This window comes from Triturus cristatus, chromosome 10, assembly GCF_964204655.1.
Source record: "Triturus cristatus chromosome 10, aTriCri1.1, whole genome shotgun sequence".
Taxonomy (NCBI): domain Eukaryota; kingdom Metazoa; phylum Chordata; class Amphibia; order Caudata; family Salamandridae; genus Triturus; species Triturus cristatus.
In genome coordinates this window covers 582373230-582387007 of record NC_140593.1, presented here as the reverse complement: position 1 = coordinate 582387007, position 13778 = coordinate 582373230, and positions in this window count along the sequence as shown.

Genomic DNA, 13778 nt, shown 5'->3' with positions numbered 1-13778 from the left:
CTGGTGGGCTAGTTGACCCCCAGGGACCCTCAGGATTGAAGGGGAAATATTTCCCCAACTTAAAATGCGCTACAGGGCGTGTTTGCACACGTTAACTCAGGCCCCGTCCCCTCCCTTCACCACTGTGTAAACACGCCCTGTGGCCGTTTTTAGTTGGGAGATGAAGTTCATTTGAATCCTGAGGGTCCCTACGGTCCAACTAGCCCACTAGGTACCTCCAGCAAGCGCCATTGCAGAGAGGTGTAAAAAGGGGCACGTCCTGCACCATCTCTCTGCAAAGCAGAGCAGTGGTGCTTACTGGAAGCACCTGGTGGGCTAGTTGGCCCGCAGGGTCCCTCAGGATTGAAAGGCAATTATTTCCCCAACTTAAAACTTGCCACAGGGAGTGTTTGCACACGTCACCTCAGGCCCCGTCCCCTCCCTTCACCACTGTGTAAACGCGCCCTGTGGCCGTTTTAAGTTGGGAGATTAAGTCCCCTTGAATCCTAAGGGTCCCTAGGGTCAAACTAGCCCACTATGTACCTCCAGTAAGCGCCACAGAGCTGCGTTGCATAGAGGTGCAAAAAGGGGCGTGGCCTCAGAACACCTGTCTACATCGCAGCTCCCTGGCGCATACTGGAGATACCTGTTGGGCTAGTTGGCCCTCAGGGACCCTCAGTATTGAAGGGAAATTAATTCCCCAACTTACAACTGGCCAGGGGGCGCGTTTGCAGAGTGCTGCAAGGAGGGCGCGTAGCCATTGTGCTGCCACTAACCCTCCCACTTGCCATGCATGGTCTTCTGTGCTGTCATGGCCCCTCCCACCTTCCCTGTGTGGTCAGCTAGCTGCCCCTGACCCCCTCCCACCTGTGTGCATGCCATCATAGTCTCAACTTACAACTGGCCAGGGGGCGCGTTTGCAGAGTGCTGCAAGGAGGGGGCGTGGCCTCCGGCGCGATGCCGGTCTTTTATTTATTTTATTTTTTTAAGAAGGAGGGCTGTGTGGCCACCCTTCTTTTTCTAATTTATTGGCCCTGGGGACCCCAACCCCCAGGGCAGGCACCCTCATTTTTTTGTTGAAAAAAATAAATTTGGCCCTCCCAAGGCCTTAATCGGCCCGAGGACCCCAACCCCGGGTCATGGCCTTTTTAAAAAAAATTCTTTAGGAGGGGGGCTGCGTTGCACCCCTCCTTAGGCCACTTATGGCCCCGGGGACCCCATCCCCCGGGGCCGGCCTTTGTTTTTTATTATTTTAAAAAAATATATATTTATAGAAACACCTAGGACATGCTGGACAAACCGTATGTACCTATCACCATGACGATTTGCGTGATATTCATTAAAAGGCGACTATGCATACAATGAATCCACGTGGAATGTATTTACACAGCTAGTGAAGCTCTGACGTGTCTGACGCCCTACCGTGCCAAATACCGGCACCCCCACCGGTGGGTACTCTCCAAGTAGACACCCTTGTCATTTATTTATACAACCATGGGTAGCTATTGACGGGCACATTTAATACACACGCACACCAAGCCATTCAAAGGGGATTCGACAAAAAGTCGACCAAACTAAGCAAGAAACCCCCCTCACAGTTAATAAAACACACATCCACCGCCGGATGTGTAATACTTTTTATTTTACTCTCTGGAAAGGAGATGAACCTCACTTGAGAGTCACAGCATGCTCCTGGCTGAGCTCAATGCTGTGTTACACCCACCAGTGCCCGCTGAGTGCCACACACCTCTGTGTTGTATTCCACCAGCTAGTGCTTATGCTATGACACTCTCTAGCCCATGTGCACTGTAACACCACCCCGTGAATATGTCATGCCACACTTGCCTTCGCACGGGTTATATTGCCCCATCTAACATGCCTTCCTCTATGCCAATGTTATAACGCACAGCGCTATGCCATACATATTACAATCTGGGATACATATCTTTGTCACAGTGCATATGCAACGTTACACTCCCCAGCACATATTTTATATTCAACTTTAGAGACTAGTTAGGTTACACAACACTGCCCTGTGCATATTACACTACCAGGCGCATATCGCATAGCACGCGCTAGTACCTGTGCTATCTCGCACTCTCCAATGAATCTGTCATTGCGCACAATGTATTGCATATTATATATCACACTTTTTGGAGCATAGTTTATACCATATACTATATCTAGTTTTAATTTTCAATCGTGCTCTCAGGACTATGTTCTATATAACACTGCGTTCACCTACCCTTTTCACGGGCATTACATTTTGCAATGGGGGTGGAGGGTCAGGGGGTGTTTCTGCCAGGTGAGCCCGGAGTCACAGTCACACACGTCCTCTTCTTCCTGAATAAAAGTGAGATTATGCTGCATACTTGACCTCGTGCTTAGCCTCTGTGCTTAGCTTGCTGCCCCTATTCTCCTTCCCCCTGCCCTCTGATGTCTTTGTGCATGCCCCTGCTCCATCCTTTTTGCCCACCATGTTCCATGGACCTGCCACTCCTATCTACTCTGAGTTTTCTGTTTAGCTGCCACTCCCCTCCCACCTGCCTAGCATTGTCAGATGACTGTAACCTGTCCCTGCCACCCCCACCCTGCCTGTCCACATGCCATGCCCCTATCCCCTTCCTCCTGTCCTCCATGGTCCATTTTACTGCCACACCCTTCTGCCCTCCCGGGTCTGTTGTGCTGCAACTGCTCCTCCTGCCTGTGCCGTGCGGTCTGTTGTGAGGCCCCTTTCCCTGAACTCTCTTGTCTGTGCCTAGGTCCTGACCATTCCTTCTATCCTCCATGGTCCTTTGTGCATGCCCCTGCACCCTCCTTCTTGCCCATCATAGCCATTGTGCTGCCACTAACCCTCCCACTTGCCATGCATGGTCTTCTGTGCTGCCATTGCCTCTCCCACCTTCCCTGTGTGGTCAGCTAGCTACCCCTGATCCCCTCCCACCTTCCCTCCATGGTCTGTGTGTATGCCATCATAGTCTCACTGTTGTTCTTCATGGTGTGTCGTGTTTCTAGTGCCCATCCTGCCTGACCTCCATGGTCATCTTGCTGCTCCTGATCTGCACCCTTGCCCCAGCCCTCTGTTTCCATGTGCAGACCCCTATTCCCTTCCTCCTGGCTTGTCTGTTCCGTTGTAATGCCCCTGATCCGTCCCTCCTGCCCTTTATGGTCTGTTATGCTGCAGCTTTCTCTCCTGTCTGTCTATTATGGTCAGCTAGCTACCATTGCCTCTTTCCCCTCTGTTCTCTGTTGTCCATGTGCATGGTCCTGTCCCCTCCCTTTTGCTTTCTATGAATTGTTGTGCTGCACTCGCGTCCCTCATGCCCTGTGTGGTGTATTGTGCTGCTGCAAACCCTGATGTCTGCCCTGTAGGGTCTGTTTGGTGCACCTCTCCATGTCCCTCCTGTCCTCTGTTATCCGAGTCCATGTCCCTACCCCAATTCCTCCTGCCTACCATGATCCAATGTACCATACTTGCGAACATTTTGAACTTGGTAAGGGGGAGATTTTGAAAAAAAACTGGGGTATTGATTTTCCCCTTTGAGTTACATTGAAAAAGAGGAGATTGTAGACAGGAGACAGATAAAATAAAGCCCATTTAAGCTTAAAAACATTGGACGTTTCCTGGCTGAAACTGGTCTGTTGGCATGTATGGTTGTACTACCACTGCCTCTTCCTTCTGCCCACAATGGTCTATTATATTGCCACAGCCTCTCTTGCCATTCCTGTATTGTTGGTTTGTTCCCCCTGCCCCCCTTTCCACTGCCCTCCATAGTCTGTTGTGCTGCCACTGCCCTTCCTGCCTGCCCAGTGTGGTCAAATTGTTGCCTCTGCACTCTCCTACCTGCCTTCAATTTTCAGAGTCCGTGCCCCTGGCCTCTGCCTCTCAACAGTATCCCAATGAACAACTAGATTGCACACATTCTATATTTATTACAAAAGTGTGGAACGCCTGACGTCATCTTGATGTAATCAAATCTGTAATACCTATAGCATTTCCTTTAGAAATTACATATATGAGAGGGTATTATTTGCATCAAAACTATGGTTAGTGCTCTAAAAAACTAAAATGAGGACATATTTTCTGAGTTTTCAAATATCGACAAAGAACTTTTAAATTATTTGTAATCTTTATGTTTTTTATCCAGTTGACCACTTGATTAAATGTTGCACCTAGGGGAGTGGATGTGGTGTTACTTCCAGAGCTGCAGGCTTTGCAACTGGGGAACCAGATTGGAGTTACTGCTTCAGCTCAACATTCTGTGATTCTGGTCAAATCACTTAATCTCCCCATGTCTACAACCAAAATGAATTTGATCTTGTGTAATGTAACCAATGCTCATGTAAAGCACTCCAATACCTGACAAGTCTGCACTATATAAAACTGCAAATACCCAAAAAATAAGTGTTTTTCACACTTCTGTCATTGGGCTACATGTGGGCTACATCTGTGTGATATTTGTGCTGCATTTGGGCTCCTTTGTCTCTGGTGGCCATCTTGGGAGATTTATTTGTAATGAAGTTTCTCAATTTCCTCATTTACTGCAGTCTCCTCAGTAGGAAATACTTTCAGTTTTTTACTTTAATTCCATAAAGAAGGTACTCAGATATGTCACACATTTGCCATAAATTCTGAATGTTAGCACTCTAGTTGCTCATTAGATCACTGTAGTAAAGCTACTGCTCATCACGGAAGTCTGCTGCTGGTATAAAAAGTGCATGTTTCAGTCTGCATATCAGAATTTTTTAATGAAATAGAAGAAGATTTGAGAAGTCACTCAAAATATGCCCTCATTTTTCTTTCTTCAGCACTAATCATAATTTCTATGGCAAAATGAACCCCCTCATTGTGTTCCTTTTTTAAATTAAATGTTTTAAGTGTTACCAGTTTATTCCAATCAAGATGGATTCAGGTGTGCCATACTTTTGTCATAAGTAAGAATAAGCGCTCTAGTTGTTCTTAAGAACACTCTGGGACATTCTGTCATTAGGCTATACTTGGGCTACATCTGGGTGATATTTGGGCTAAATGTGGGCTCTTTTGTCTCTGGTGGCCATCTTGGGAGATTTATTTGTTATGAAGTTTCCTAATTTCCTCATTTACTGCAGTCTCCTCAGTAGGAAATACTTTCAGTTTTTTACTTTGGTTCCATGAAGAAGGCATTCAGATGTGTCACACATTTGCCATAAATTCTGAATGTTAGCTCTCTAGTTGCTCATTAGATCACTGTAGTAAAGCTACTGCTCACCAGCGAAGTCTGCTGCTGGTTTTCAAAGTGCATGTTTCAGTCTGCATGTCAGAATTTTGTTAATGAAATAGAAGAGGATTTGAGAGAAGTCAAAATGTGCCCTTATTTTTCTTTCTGTAGCACTAATCATAATTTCTATGGCAAAATGAACCTCCTCATTTTGTTCCTTTGTAAATTAAATGTTTTAAGTGTTACCACTTTATTCCAATCAAGATGGCTTCTGGTGTGCCATACTTTTGTCATAAGTAAGACTGATAGCGCTCTAGTTGTTTGTTAGAACACTCTGGGACATTCTGTCATCGGGCTACATCTGGGTGATATTTGGGCTACATTTGGGCTCTTTTGTCTCTGGTGGCCATCTTGGGAGATTTATTTGTTATGAAGTTTCCTAATTTCCTCATTTACTGCAGTCTCCTCAGTAGGAAATACTTTAAGTTTTTTACTTTGGTTCCATCAAGAAGGCATTCAGATGTGTCACACATTTGCCATAAATTCTGAATGTTAGCACTCTAGTTGCTCATTAGATCACAGATCACTGCAGTAAAGCTACTGCTCACCAGGGAAGTCTGCTGCTGGTATTCAAAGTGCATGTTTCAGTCTGCATGTCAGAATTATTTTATGAAATAGAAGAGGATTTGAGAAGTCAAAATGTGCCCTAATTTTTCTTTCTGCAGCACTAATCATAATTTCTATGGCAAAATGAACCCCCTCATTTTGTTCCTTTGTAAATTAAACGTTTTAAGTGTTACCACTTTATTCCAATCAAGATGGCTTCTGGTGTGCCATATTTTTGTCATAAGTAAGACTGATAGCGCTCTAGTTGTTCGTTAGAACACTCTGGGACATTCTGTCATTGGGCTATACTTGGGCTACATCTGGGTGATATTTGGGCTACATTTGGGCTCTTTTGTCTCTGGTGGCCATTTTGGAAGACTTATTTGTTATGACGTTTCCTAATTACCTCATTTACTACAGTCTCCTCAGTAGGAAATACTTTCAGTTTTTTACTTTGATTCCATCAAGAAGGCATTCAGATGTGTCACACATTTGCCATCAATTCAGAATGTTAGCACTCTAGTTGCTGTTTTGATCACTGTAGTAAAGCTACTGCTCACCAGGGAAGTCTGCTGCTGGTATTGAAAGTGCATGTTTCAGTCTGCATGCCAGAATTTTTTAATGAAATAGAAGAGGATTTGAGAAGTCACTCAAAATGTGCCCCAATTTTCCTTTCTGCAGCACTAATCATACTTTCTATGGCAAAATGAACCCCCTCATTTTGTTCCTTTTTAAATTAAATGTTTTAAGAGTTACCACTTTATTCCAATCAAGATGGCTTCAGGTGTGCAATACGTTTGTCATAAGTAGGACTGTTAGCGCTCTAGTTGTTCTTTAGAACACTCTGGGAAGGTGCAGTAGAACACAAAGGAATCAACTGACAGTCTCTGCCCTTGTTGGATGTACATGTTTTACTGAGAATGTCAAACTTCATTCTCACATGACTGAGAAAGATAATGTGAATTTACAGAAAATATGCTCTCAGTTTAGCTTATAGATCACCTTCCAAACCTCTGTGGGAAAAGCATGAGAAAATAGTTTTCTCTCAAACATGATTCATGATATCACAGCAGAAGGCTTTTTCAGATGGTAAAATCACCTTAGAACACACCACAATTCCTAAAATGAGTATGGTATCATCAACAAATGATTTATAATGTAACTAAAGTCTTAAAAACTTCTATTAACTGCAATGCTTTTTAATGAGGTGCTGTCATGTATATTGGTCCCAAGATGGCTGCCAACACTTCTTGGATGAAGTACTGACAGCCAATCAGAACTCACGATGAGATGTGTGGTTAGGCTCCTCCCAGACATATCTATCTTTTTAACTCTAATTTTCTCAGGAACAACTGAACGGATTTACACCATTTAAGCAAAAGGCATGAGTCTGAACTGAGGACTACCTCTTTGCCAGATTTGGTTTAATTCCGTTCAGCAGTACGGGCTGTAGCTGCGTCAACAGGTCCTATGGGAAAATGCATGGGGAAAATGCGTTTTGGGGCCCACTTTTTTCTCTGCCCCCGCTTGACGAATCACCGTGAAATTTTCAGGATAGGAGCGGACTGGAGCTGGTCAAAAGTTTGGAAAATTTTGCAAAGATTTGTCACTCGGCGCTAACGTTATTCCAAATAGAATGTTGTGGATTTGCTATGGAAAATAGGTCCTAACTATAACTACCTACTGGCGACTGCCAGTAGGTAATATATAAATATATATATATATATATATATATATATATATATATATATATATATATATATATATATATATATATATATATATATATATATATATATACACACACATATATATAGTTTAGTGTGAAGTGGGTGACATAAAGTCCAGTTTAGATACAAATGAGTATCTGTAGCAGCAATACTAAACAGAAGCATCATCTTCCTTTTCTGGATGTGCTACTCTCCATTTATGAACAAAAAATTACAACTGATTTGTATCACAAGCCTTACGGGTACTCATTTGTATCTAAACTGGAGTTCATGTCACCCACACCACACTAAACTCAGCATCATCTATGAGAAGCACTTAGAATAAGACGTATCTGCGGCAAAGAGGACACCTGTAAAGACCATCTACAGGAGCTTGCTACATTATTTAAAAGGCAAGGCTATCCTCTTCATATCATACAGCAACAAACTGACAAATCTATGCACATACCCCGGGAAGCACTTATTTGGAATAACAAAAGCAGAAACATAAGTGACAGAACTCCATTTGTGGTTGAATATTGTACATCAGCTCCCAACTACAGAAATATAATGCAAAAAACATTTCCCTTACCGTCCACTTGAGAATAATTGCAAAAGATTTTTCAAAAACCACCAGTCGTTGCTTACCGCAGAGCTCCCAGTTTACGATCTCCTATTGTGAGAGCTGTACTCAAGCAAGTTGTAACAAATGCGGGGCTTCATTGCTGTGACTCTAAAAGGTGCATCATATGTGAATACCTTTTTAAAAACATCATCAGTAACAAGTTCTGGCACGAAAAGGACCTATGGAATAAGACAGCATCTTACATGTCGCTCAACATGCATTATTTATGTGATTCAGTGCCAACGCCAAAGCTGTAAAAAATATATAGGCCAAGCAGTGAATGACCTCCGTACCCGATACAGAAATCACAAATCAGCAATAATTAATAAGAAAATTGACCAGCCTGTAGCTAATAATTTTAACCTTGTGGATCATTTACTATCAGATTTGAAGGTTTTTCCTGTGGAACATGTCTTTAAGGAAGAACTACTGGACTCCAGAAAAAACCTCTGGATATACTGTTTAAAATCACTGCATCCAGATAGACTGAACATTTCTGACAATACCACCTGAATACTGCATATCTCAAGAGCTCACAGAACTGCATTGATTCCACATTCCAAATGGAATCTATACTCATGATGCTTTTTGAAAATGTAGTTGTGTTATCTGTGCATTCACTGAGCAAACCATCTAGTACTACCTCAGGAAGGCGGAAGCTAAAATGCTGTAGTGGAAATATATTTTTGATCTTTGGTGAATCCGTCTGTTTGAGTCACTTCTTTCTTTGATATTAAAAAAGACAAACTGGCAACTGTTCAAGTAGTGAAGAAAGATTCTAAAACTGTATCTAAATTTGAAGGAGGTGGGAGTAGAGTTATAAGCAAGTCCACCACACTTACGTGTTATAGATGTGATAAGCCCAGGCATTTGGCTAATGATAAGAAGTGTCCAGCTTTGAGTGTGGTTTGTCCTACATGTAAGAAGAGAGGTCAGCTTGCCATTGTTTGTAAGACTAAGGTGTCTTCCGTTGATGTCAAATGTATTGAAACTGAGGATCTTGAAGAGGATTTTGTCTGTGGACAAATAGTGGTTCAATTTGACACCGATGTTAAAAACAAATCTTGCCCCATTGATACCATTTTGGTAGATGGTGAACCCACCAAGGTTCTTTTTGATTCCGGTGCGAAGATTATCATTATCTCCAGAGTGTTCTTCCAAAAGAAATTGGCCCATAAGATCTCCTTACTTAAGCCTGACATACACCTTTTAGCCTATGGTGGAGAACCAATACCTCTGCGAGGTTATTTTGTAGGTCTTATTGAATATGAAGAACTTTATACCTCTGGGAAAATGTATGTCTCGGAAAAGGCTGATAACATAATTAGTTGGTTTCACCGAGGCGATTTAGGGATTATGCTCGACCCAGGTAGCACTTCACCCATCAAATTGAAGGATAGAGTGTACACGGTTCAAGGGAATGTTGGTAGTAATTTTGAAGCTCAGATTAAACAAAAATTTACTAATGTATTCAGAGAAGAGCTTGGCTGTCTCAAAGGGTTTCAGCATGAAATACGTTTTTGTGCTGATTCCCAGTCCTCAAGTTGTAAAGTAAGGAGTGTACCCTTGGCTGTTAGGGACGAAATGAAAAAAGAATTGGAGAAGCTCAAACAAGGTGGTATAATTGAGGAAGTGTAAGGAACTGAATGGTTTGCTCCGGAGGTTGCAGCTCGTAAGGCCAATGGGTCCCTTCGTCTATGTGTGGTCTTGACACAGCTGAACAAATGTGTCATCATGGATCGCTATCCACTCCCTAATATATCTGAATTGTTGGTTTGACTGGGTGGTGCCAAAATATTCAGTACCATTGACTTAGCGTCAGGTTACAATCAGATATTACTGGTAGAGTCATCAAGGGACTACACAGCCTTTATCACTCCCTTTGGTACCCTCGTGAGGGTGCCGTTTGGCTTAGTCTCTGGAGCGTCTGTTTTCCAACGTGCCATGGAAAATACTCTCAAAGGTTGTGAAGGGGTTTGCGTCTACCAGGACGATTTCCTTGTGTTTGGGAAGGATGAAGAAGAGCATAAGAATCGTCTTGATGAGGTACTTACTAGACTTGATGGAGCGAATATTACCATAAAGTCTGAAAAATGTCAACTACTCGCGTCACACCATCTCCAATGAAGGAATTACGCGCAAGTCCAATTTATTGGATACCATCTCCCGCATGTGTGCCCCCACTTGCAGAGAAGAGCATATGACATTTTTTGGGATGGTTGAATATTATAACAAGTTTGTTGAGAACTTTGCTAAACTCAGTGTCAATATGAGGACACTCTTGAAGAAAGGCGTTGAGTTTAAGTGGAATTTTGCATGTGAGAAATAATTTGTTGTTGTTAAAGATAAACTTAACTCTGCTCCCAAACTTAAAAGTTTTGACCCATCAAAGACATCTATCATTACAACAGATGTGAGTCTTAAAGGTTTAGGGGCTGTCCTCCAAAAAAAAGGTGAAGGGGGATGAGAACAATCATGTTTGTGTCTCGAGTGCTCAAGGATGCCGATTCACGCTGCTCAGTCATTGAGCGAGAGGCCATAGCGGTGTTTTGGGCCATCAAGAAACTCAAAAAGTTTCTCTGGAGTACCAGGTTTGTAATCAAAACAGACCATAAGCCACTCTGTGAGATTTTCACCAAGAAGGGTATTGTTCTGGTTTCGAGCAGGATAACTAAATGGGTAATTGCACTTCAAGAATATGATTTTAATATAAGGTACATTCCAAGAGTAGAAAATGGTATAGCAGACACATTATCAAGATTAGTTGGAAAATTTTATGAGAGTGGGTCTGATTAAGATTGTGAAGAGAGTGATATCCATGTGTGCATAATTGGTGAGGACATTTTTTCTGAAGATCAGTGGCGTCTGGAATTATCCTCTGATCCCGTCCTCACTGAAGTTCAATCTTTGGTGCATAAAGGGTGGCACTCAAAAAAACAAGCATCTGAGGAGGCTGCTAGGTTTTGGGGTGTGAAGGATGAGTTGGCTGTTTGTGAAGGCTTATTGCTTTATGGGACAAGATTGTTTCCGCCCCTCAAACTTCGCAGCAACTTGATTGATCTGGCTCATAGCTCTCATTTGGGTATGTCCAAAACAAAAGAGAGGCATCGCTCCTCTTATTGGTGGCCAGGCATGGACTTGCACGTAGAAAGGGTTGTCAGAGATTGTATGGCATGTGCTTTGTGTGAAAAGTCCAGGTCAGTGAGAGTGCAACCTATGGTAGTCAGGGAACTACCCCGTGGACCATGGAAAGAGATAGCTTTAGATATCCTTGGTCCCGTTCACTTTGAAAGACAATAGGTATTTATCTTGGTGGTCATAGACATGCTTTCAAGATGGCCTGAGATTCACTTCACAAGTGGGATTGAGACTGCAAATGTGATAGCATTTTTGGAAAATCTCAGGACTAGGGAAGGTTATCCTGACATCATCCTTACGGATGATGGAGTCCAAATGGCTTCACGGGAGATGGAGGCTTTCCTTAAGAATCGTGGTATCAAGCACAAAAGATGCTCCCTTTATCATCCTGGAACCAACGGCATGGTTGAAAGGTTCAACATAGTGTTGAAGGAAACCATCTCCTTAGCCAAAAGTTGTGGTCTCAACTGGAAAAAGGAAGTTTTGAAGAAAATAGGGGTTTATAGATTGACTCTTCATAGTACAACAGGGAAGTCTCCTTTTGTTCTATTTAGAGGCAGATCTCCTTGTACTATAGCAGAGCCGTCTGTTATGAATGCCGAGAGTTTCCGCAGGAGCGTCAGGAACCTGGAGAGAATACCTCAGCCTTCCCCTATGGCCTTCCGACTCTATCTGACTCTAGAGTAACGGATGGCACACCAGGGGAAAACAGGGAAACAAAACAAGGAAAGGCGGGAAAACTTCTAGTAGGGTTGAGGGCTCCACAGCTGGGATAGTTGAGGCTGTATGCAGTTGTAGGAAAAGAAGGTGTTAAGTAGAGCCTTCACATTCGTAATGCCACCCAGATATCTAAGTGAAACCCCTTGTCACACATACCATCATTAGGTTAGTTTCATGCGGGCAGTGGATAAACGTAACAGTGTCAATGTAAGATGTCCTGTACAACAGAAGAACACAAGATTAGAAAGGGGTTTCATTACACTTGTAAACCACGTACTAGTAAGGTAAACCACTTACCCCCACTAGGCTACGGTAGAACTGTGAGCGTAATGGGTATAAATCCACCTTGGGTAACGGGGTTTGTTCTGCACCTATGCGTGGAATAATCTGCCAAATAAGTATGAAAACTAAGTAGCCCCCTTAATTTCACAATATCAGAGCAAACATATGTATATATATATAAACAGGGGCAGCGCAAAGCGCTGTTACTGTAATTCTGACGTGAAGAGCCTGTACTGCCAAGTGGTTCACACAAGTATCCCAGTGGAATATCAGGACACTGACTCTTGTAGGACTGCGGGGCACTCCGGCTATGCCAGGCGAGGAGCACACAGGTGGGGCTCCACATAAAGCGAAGATAAGACTGATTACGGGACGAAAATACAAAGTAAGGAAAGCACTAGGGAAATAATAAAGAAAAACTATAGATGGGGAAGAAGCACAAGGCTAGGTTTCTTTCACACGCCTCCCATCTCCCGATTCCAGAGCGTATGGCCAGAGCTCTGCCCGGCTAGGTGTAAAAAGCCGGTACCCAGGTGAAATACCCGGTAGAAGGAGTCTTTGACGGAACACCGAAATCTGCTTCGGTAACAATCTCCCGATGGAGCGGGGAGATCCCAAGAATATATCCAGCTCACGAGGTGGGCTAAAAGCCCTGCGGGACCATGCACCAACGTCGGGATCACTAGCGAGCCAAATTCTTCCTTCGGTACGGAGAACGCTAAGAGGAACTGGAAGAAACAAAACGGAAGTCAGGCACAAGCGGGACAGACCGAAATGGGGCCAAAAGCTAGAACGCTAAGCGCGTTCGTGAGCATCTACGCTCCTTTTATACTCGCAATGCCATGGGGGCAGGACTACGGGGCATGACAGCACACTCCCCCCACAACTGTCCCCCAACCGTTTGGGTTTCTCTGGATGTCTCTGGTGAAAAAGGCGAACCAGACGGGGAGCGTGCACATTACAAGCTGGTTCCCAAGTGCGTTCTTCCACCCCATACCCCTTCCAATGAACAAGGTACTGGAGAGACTTCCCTACTGTACGAGAGTCCATAATGGCCTCATCCTCATATTCCTCTGTATCTTGAACAGTAACAGGAGTGGGTTTTCGGGGTGTCTTGGAACCCGGCACAACAGGTTTTATCAAGGAGACATGGAAAACAGGGTGGATCTTGAAGGTGGTAGGTAGATCCAATTTGAGGGCCACCGGGTTGATCACTTTCAATACCTTGTAGGGACCAACGAACTTAGGATTGAACTTGCGAGGACCACTCAGTGTCATGTATTTGGTGGAAAGCCAACCTTATCCCCCGGAGCATAGATAGGTTCTAAACTCCTGTGCAGGTCTGCCCCCTCTTTATACTTCACTTTGGCCAGGTCTAAGTTCTCCCCAGTCTCTCTGTGTATATCCCTTAGTTTCAGAACCAGAGCAGCAGCTGCCGGAGTAGGGCTGTCAAGGGAAACCCCGGATGGCAATAGCTTGGGGTGAAAGCCAGAAGAGCAAAAGAAGGGTGTGTGAGAGATA